This window comes from Salmo salar, unplaced genomic scaffold (genome assembly GCF_965601325.2).
Source record: "Salmo salar unplaced genomic scaffold, fSalSal1 ptg000263l, whole genome shotgun sequence".
NCBI classification, from domain to species: domain Eukaryota; kingdom Metazoa; phylum Chordata; class Actinopteri; order Salmoniformes; family Salmonidae; genus Salmo; species Salmo salar.
The window spans coordinates 175,556-184,220 of NW_027675340.1; positions in this window are offsets into that span (position 1 = coordinate 175,556).

The following is an 8,665-nucleotide window of genomic DNA, read 5'->3' on the forward strand; positions in this document are numbered from 1 at the left end:
AGGGATGAACAGGAGATAGGCCTGTGCACCGTAAAACAAGCTAGTTGATATGAAACACAATTATATTCAAAACCTAACCCTTGCCCGTGCCATCCCTGGTTTATCCTTCTACAGGTGTAGTACTGCCTCCAGGTGCTGGCTTCTGCTCCTTGTGCGGCGTGTTGCGCCTCAGCTGCCCACGGGTCATTCACGTTCGCACCCACCGGGAGAGCAATAGCGCTTGTGAATTACCGCAATATATAACATTGAATCACTCTTCTTTCCCCCAACACTGTTATCATTATTATCTTTTATTTCTTTGATTTGTCTCATTGTACTAGAGGAATAGCATGGTATTCATATACAGAACCACATACAACAACTAAGAAATACAAAAGTACAGAATAATAGAAAATGTAATAGAACTGAACAGAATAACAATATAGGGACAGAATAGGGAGGGAAAGTTAGGGAAGTAAAGTATCAGAGAGGGAAATACGGGGGAAAATGGGGGACTATCAGGACAAAGGATATTTAATGGATAGAAAGTATGGCTGGGGATATTGCCAGGTTAATTTATAACAAAGTCTGGAAACTGAACTGAAAAGCAAATAGAAGAAAGAGGAGTTTAACATATATAAGCCCACGTAATGCCATCACTCTCCCGCCTTTGAGTGTCTATTTGGGTGTCTGATAAATTGAACCAATAGGGTAACAGAAAGATAGAAACGCCCAATTTGGGAGCAGTGGTTGGGTGTTTCCCTCCTAATTGCTCCCATTTTAAAAGGTACGGGGTTCTCAGTCGAGGAAAAGATCCCTCTGAAGAAGCAGAAAATTCTGCGAAACGTCAGGGTTTTTGAAACAGGACTTCACAGTGGATTTTAACATTGCTTGGTTTTTAATCATCTTTTGATTTTAACTAATAATATTAAAAGTTACGTTTTAGAGTTAAGATGTGGAGGGGTAAGGGGGAGCTCATTGCCTAAAGTGCATAGACACTTGGGGAAACAATCGTGACTTTAACCTCTGGAACGAGATCTTTTAACAGGATTGGACTCACAAAGAACAACGGATTACAGCCCCAGCCCTTGAACGCAGGAACGCTAAGAAACAATCGGTAACCTCATCTCCATCTCCATATCGCAATAACCCGGCTTACAAAGAACACGGCGAAAGGAAAACGGATCACAGCTCCAGCCCTGGAACGCCAAGACACAATCGGCAACCTCATCGCCACCTTCATATTTCAATAACCCGGTCAACAAAATAACAAAGTGGTAAGGACTGGTCCTGAGCAGCACACAACGTCCCGTGCTGTTCAGGCCTTCACATCTTCTATTCTAAATATAGTATTATCCTGCTTTTTTGATTTACACTGTCCGGTTCTCCACCACATGGAAGTGGTGGAGAAGGCACTTAAAAATCATGTATTCCCTACTGGTATGATGAGACAGGTGCATCGTGTCACCAACTTTATTAAACCATCTTCACCCACAGACTACACCACAATAAAATTATCACAGAACACACACCAGTGGATGCAAAACAACATGTACATACTACAGACACATTACCAGTCAGTCACCCACACCATTAACCTCTTGGGGCTAGGTGGGACGCTAGCGTGCCACCCGTGGTGCACTCCATCAACAGCAGGTGCATTTCAAGAGCGGCAAATTTGAATCCAAATAAATGTCAAAATTCAAATGTTTCAAAAATACAACTATTTTACACCATTTGAAAGATAAACATCTCCTTAATCTAACCACGTTTTACGATTTCAAAAAGGTTTTACGGCGAAAGCATAAATTTAGAGTATGTTAGGACAGTACATTTACAAGAGTTGTGTGTAATGTTTTGTCAAGTCAAAGACAGGGTCACCAAAACCATAAAACCAGCTAAAATGATGCACTAACCTTTTACAATCTCCATCAGATGACACTCCTAGGACATTATGTTAGACAATGCATGCATTTTTAGTTCTATCAAGTTCATATTTATATCCAAAAACAGCGTTTTACTATGGCATTGATGTTGAGGAAATCGTTTCCCTCCAATAACCGGCAGTCAAGTCAGCGTAACAAATTAAATAATTAAAATTAGAAAACATTGGTAAAATATTATATTGTCATTTAAAGAATTATAGATTTACATCTCTTGAACGCAATCAACTTGCCAGATTTAAAAATAACCTTACTGGGAAATCACACTTTGCAATAATCTGAGCACTGCGCCCAGAAAAATACGCGTTGCGATACAGACTAGACGTCATGTTGGGGAGATCTAAAATCGAAAATACTATGTAAATAATCCATTACCTTTGATTCTCTTCATCAGATGTCACTTCCAGGTATCACAGGTCCATAACGAATGTAGTTTTGTTCAAAAAAGCTCATCATTTATGTCCAAAAATCTCCGTCTCGTTAGCACATGATGTAAGCCAGCCGGACTTCTCGTCATGAACGAGGGGAAAAAATATATTTCCGTTCGTTCAAACATGTCAAACGTTGTATAGCATAAATCATTAGGGCCTTTTTTAACCAGAACATGAATAATATTCAAGGTGGACGAATGCATACTCTTTTATAACGTATTGGAACGAGGGTACCCAACATGAACTCGCGCGCCAGGTGTCTAATGGGACATCATCGTTCCATGGCTCTTGTTCGGTCAGATCTCCCTCCAGAAGACTCAAAACACTTTGTAAAGGCTGGTGACATCTAGTGGAAGCAATAGGAAGTGCCAAAATATTCCTAAACCCCTGTGTTTTTCAATGGGATAGGTTTAAAGTCAATACAACACATCAGGTATCCACTTCCTGTCAGAAAATGTCTCAGGGTTTTGCCTGCCAAATGAGTTCTGTTATACTCACAGACACCATTCAAACAGTTTTGGAAACTTTAGAGTGTTTTCTATCCATATATAATAAGTATATGCATATTCTAGTTACTGGGTAGGATTAGTAACCAGATTAAATCGGGTACATTTTTTTTATCCAGACATGCAAATGCTGCCCCCTAGACCCAACAGGTTAAACAACAAATAAACACACCCAACACTTTGGCACTGACAATCGCAATAGGCTGGGCACATAAGAGGTACAAACATAAACTGACACCCACCACCATCACTAGAGTGGAAACCATTTTGGAACTCCCTCAGGCCTCTTCCTCTCCCCAACTAACAACTATACGGACAAACACAATACGAGACCAACCACATACACTTCCAGCAATAGAACACACCCCACTACAAATTTCCCCACCAACGATACCAACTCCAACCCCAGTGCCCCCTCTCTCCTCAACAGAGGAATTTCCACCTTTATCAAAGCCTCGCCCCCTGCCAAAAAGACAACCATCATACTTACGGACACTATCACTGGGAAAACAACCGACCCTGAGTGAAACCTATAACCTTCGCATACAGACTCTTTCAAAAACACATCTCCACTCCCTACCCTCAACATCCACTTTCACTGATTCTTCCCTTTCCAATCAAAAAGGAGAGGTAAGAATAGCAACCCCTATAACTGAAGAGGAGAAATGGAAAAGCCCAGTGGGTCCCCCTACTCCCAAAGCAGCCACTCCTATCATAGCCCAGGTTCACCACACAGTCAACAGTCAAACAGAAACCAAAGCAGCCACTCCTATCATAGCCCAGGTTCACCACACAGTCAACAGTCAAACAGAAACCAAAGCAGCCACTCTTATCATAGCCCAGGTTCACCACACAGCCAACAGTCAAACAGAAACCAGTACACCTACAGTCACACCTATTAAACAAAACACAAACTGCAAAAAAGTACAGGGTAATGTATCAATACTATTAAGAGACATAATTACATCTGCTCCTCTTTCACCCATAGGAGGCGCCAGGCAAGGGGTACAGACAAGGAGAGGGCAATTCAAGGGGAGTATGATGATGATCAAAGGGCAAGACAATGGGCAACACCCCAAAGCTCCCAGATCCGAACCCCCACAAACAACTAATATCGTTGTGCCTCTGCCTGTCCAGGACCCCTGTACGACTGGCGCCTCAAAATACCCACCATCATCCCCACCACAACCCCATCTTCAATCCCAACCACAGCCCAAACCCACACACCCTCCCCAAAAACCCTTCTATCACAAAGCTAGGCCGAATTATAAGGTGACAGATTGGAACATTGAAGGACACACACCAACACTCATCATAGGAGACTCAAACCTCAACCGGATCCCACCATTCAATAACCCCAACATCCAAGTCGACAGTTATCCAGGGGCAACATTCTATCATTTCACAAAGGTACTGGAGAAAACCCCCATACATACAGACACGGCGACTGTTGTTATCTCGGTGGGTTTGAACAACAAGGATCACGACCCATTCCAAACATCATTAAAACAGTTGTCAGGTATGCACAAGGAGGCAAAGAAAACATTTCCAAACGCAACAATATACATTCCTGTCATCAGCCATTCACCTCTTCTTACTTCACAGCAGAAGAGAAACCTTAAGCTCATCAATGCTTATATTACCACTAACTTCCCAACCCTATTAGAGATTCCACAAGATACATTTCATACAACAACAGATCTCATACACTGGACATCCACCACAGCAGACCTCATCTTTCAACACTGGTGCAGAAAGTTAAATTTACATTAACCACAAGCCACAGTCTGGATAGAAATAATCTTTCTTTCAATCTCTCTCCTTCCCTAATAACCGGTGCAGATCCTCCACCAGGGGGAGCAGTGGACCAGTCAACATCTAATATCATGAATCTTTCCAAATCCTTCATACCCACAGCAGCACAGGTAAAGCTCCTGGAGAGAGGGTTGACATTCATCCCTCGCCCAAACAAATTTGATTGGGAGGAACTTCAAAGGGACACTCACAAATATCATAGAAGACTTAAACTGTTGGACTACTTTGACTATAACACAGACGACAACCACCAACCATTTACCTTACCATCTACCTGGGAACCTAAAACCTCCCAGATAGATGGTAGAATCAGGAGATTAATCAGAACAGACAAGAACACACTTCACAACCACCAGATTCACACGGATAGGGAGGATAACCTCACACACGTAGAAAGACAGGCAATACAACAACTTAAAAATAACCCACACATAATCATCAAACCAGCAGATAAAGGTTCAAAAATAGTAATATTGGATAAACATCAATACATGTATGAAGCCAACAGACAGCTATCCAACACCAAACATTATAAACCAATAGAAAATAGTATACAACCACAGACACAGACACAGTTAAGGACAATAATAAAAAGACTCTACGACCAACACTACATCACAGCAAAACAACGGGACTTTCTCTATGGCACAGATACTCCACGACCTAGACTATTCTACTTACTGTTAAAAGTACACAAGGAACCAGGGACATGGACAATTCCCTTTGAAGTTCCTCCTGGCAGACCGATTGTGTCAGACTGCAATAGTGAATCCTATAACATTTCACAATACATAGATCATTATATTAACCCTCTCTCCACCAGGCACCCCAGCTTTCTCAGGGACACTTATCACTTCATGGAGAGGATTGGACCCATAGTTGTTCCCTCCAACACACACATATTCACCATAGATATTGATAGCCTGTATACTAATATAAATACAGCAACAGGAATACAAGCAATTAGAAATATCTTTAAGAGATACCCAGACAACACTAGACCGGACACAGAAATATTACAACTATTAGAAATCAGCCTGACTAGCAATGACTTTTTATTCAACGATCACTATTACCTGCAGGTGGAGGGAACAGCTATGGGCAAAATATTCGCACCTGCTTACGCCAACATATACATGGCTGAATGGGAGAGAGAGGCACTGGCCAAGTGTCCATATCAACCCATTTTTTATTACCGGTTTTTAGACGACATAATAGGAGCCTGGCCCCACGACATCCAATTATTCACAGACTTTATGAACATTCTCAACAGCCATCATTCATCAATTAAGGTTAAATACACAATTCATCCGCAAGAAGTCAACTTCTTAGACACACAGTGTTTTTCAGTAATAACAATCAACCACAGAAAACACTACACACTAGAGTCTACTTCAAACCAACAGACACACATGCTTTACTCCATAAACACAGTTACCATCCTAAACATACATTTAAGGGAAAAATAAAATCACAAATCATACGGTTCTACAGGATATCATCTTGCAAGCAAGACCTGGATTATGCAATAAATACACTATTCAATGCAATCAGAAGAAGAGGATATTCAAAACGATTTTTAAGAACCATTAAAAACAACACATTGGCAGCCCTCTCTCCCATTCATCCAACCCTCACAGACCACATCAAACCATCCACCTCTCTTAATCTCATTATTTTAACAGAATAAAACAATAAAACCAACTAAATGCACAATATTGCTTTTATGTTCATATTTAACAACACTGGTTGAATTAATCTCACCACATCAGCTCCTGTACTGTCACACAGAAAAAGGCATTTTAGAACTCATTTTAGTCTATTTATGATCTTAGGAGGACATCTACAGGCAATTTTAAGTACTACACCTAAATATAATATCATCAGAAGGAGAGGGATGAACAGGAGATGGGCCTGTGCACCGTAAAACAAGCTAGTTGATATGAAACACAATTATATTCAAAACCTAACCCTAATCTAATGTTTTGCTTTCGTTGTAAAGCCTTTTTGAAATCGGACAGTGTGGTTAGATAAAGGAGAGTCTTATCTTTAAAATGCTGTGAAATAGTCATATGTTTGAAAAATTGAAGTTTTTGTATTTTAGAGGAGTTTGTATTTCGCGCCACGCCCATCATTGGATATTGGAGCAGGTGTTCCGCTAGCGGAACGTCTAGATGTATGAGGTTAAAGTCACCCAGAACTGTGAGACACCTCTCACAGTTCTGGGTGACGTTAACCTCCCCTCGTCTACCTTTGGAGAGTTCATCAATGAGCTTGACGCCTTGATAAGTTCCTTTCCTGAGGATGGCTCACCAGCCATCCTCAGGAAAGGAACTTATCAAGGAGTCAAGCTCATTGATGAACTCTCCAAGGGAACCTGAAGGGCGATAAATGATAAGGATGTTAAGCTTGAAAGAGCTGGTAACTGTGACAGCATGGAATTCAAAGGAGGCGATAGATGGGTCAGGGGAGAAAGAGAGAATGTCCACTTAGCAGAGATGAGGATCCCAGTGCCACCACCCCGCTGACCAGTGCGAGAACACGTGGGCAGACGAGGAGAGAGCAGTAGGAGTAGCAGTGTTACCTGTGGTAATCCATGTTTCCGTCAGCGCCAAGTCGAGGGACTGGAGGGTAGCATAGGCTGAGATGAACTCTGCCTTGTTGGCCGCAGACCGGCAGTTCCAGAGGCTGCCGGAGACCTGGAACTCCACGTGGGTCGTGCACGCTGGGACCACCAGGTTAGAGTGGCAGCGGCCACGCGGTGTGAAGCGTCTGTATGGCCTGTGCAGAGGGGAGAACAGGGATAGACAGACACAGTGAAATAGTGAATAGTGAAATAGTCATAGTGAAAGTCATATGTTTGAAAAATTGAATTTTTTGTATTTTTGAGGAATTTGTAATTCGCGCCACGCCTATCATTGGAGCAGGTGTTCCGCTAGCGGAACGTCTAGATATAAGAGGTTAAGGTAGAGACTTCATATTCAGGATTCTGTTTATGCCTACCCCAAAGACAACGTGTGTCGAGTATACGCTTCCTGTGACAACCGGAAGTGCCTTAAATAGGGGTCAGAGTAGCTGTTTTGAAGGGTTAGAAAAGTCACATCTTTCCAAAACTTCATATGTTTGACTAGGTAACCCTCATGAACAGTCATTTTTCCCATCAGATGTCAAAGAAAAGCTCTCACACACAAACAAACACACACACACACACTCACACACACTCACTCACACACACAGCAAGGATGGAGTGACAGAGTGCGGTGCTTAAAGACACACAGAGCCTGCAATGGCATTACCATTATCTCTAGGCTGAGACGAGTTCAACGAGATGCCCCGCTTGACCGTAGCTTGCTCGGTCTGAGGGCAATGACCGTGAGAAAAACTAGGCCCAAATGAAGCCTGCCCCAAAATGTCGAGTGCTTTTGGGTGACAGTGAGAGAACCGTTAGGGTTAGAAGCACAATTCAACCTCAGGAGCATTCCTGAGGTCCTCCCGATCTGTGCAAGCCTAACCTTGACCCTGTGGCATTAACCCTTCATAGTTTAAAGAAGGTGTTTAGATCAAACAGTGTGCAATGACTTCTCTCCCCATAGGAATACATTGACTATTCTCCTAAATTCAACCTGAAGTCTATGTGGGTTATGAATGCCTTATGAACCTGTCTTCTATAACTATCCATCAGGCTACTGTGAGGTCTACCTGTGTCGATTCTAAGCTTCCTGGAGCAACCGGAAGTTGTTAAAATCACCCTAAAGCTATTGTAATATAACCAACCTGCAGAATGTGAAAATCACGCAACTCAACCCTGTGTCATTCAGTCAATTCTTAAGGTAGAAGGCGGTAAAAAGCTGAATCGTGGCTTTGCAGGCTCTGGCTGAAAAAAAGTAGCGCGTTTGGGTAGTGGCTGGTTACAGTACTGTGAGACTCAGGCGCGTGCCCGCAACCACAGAAAACACTACACACTAGAGTCTACTTCAAACCAACAGACACA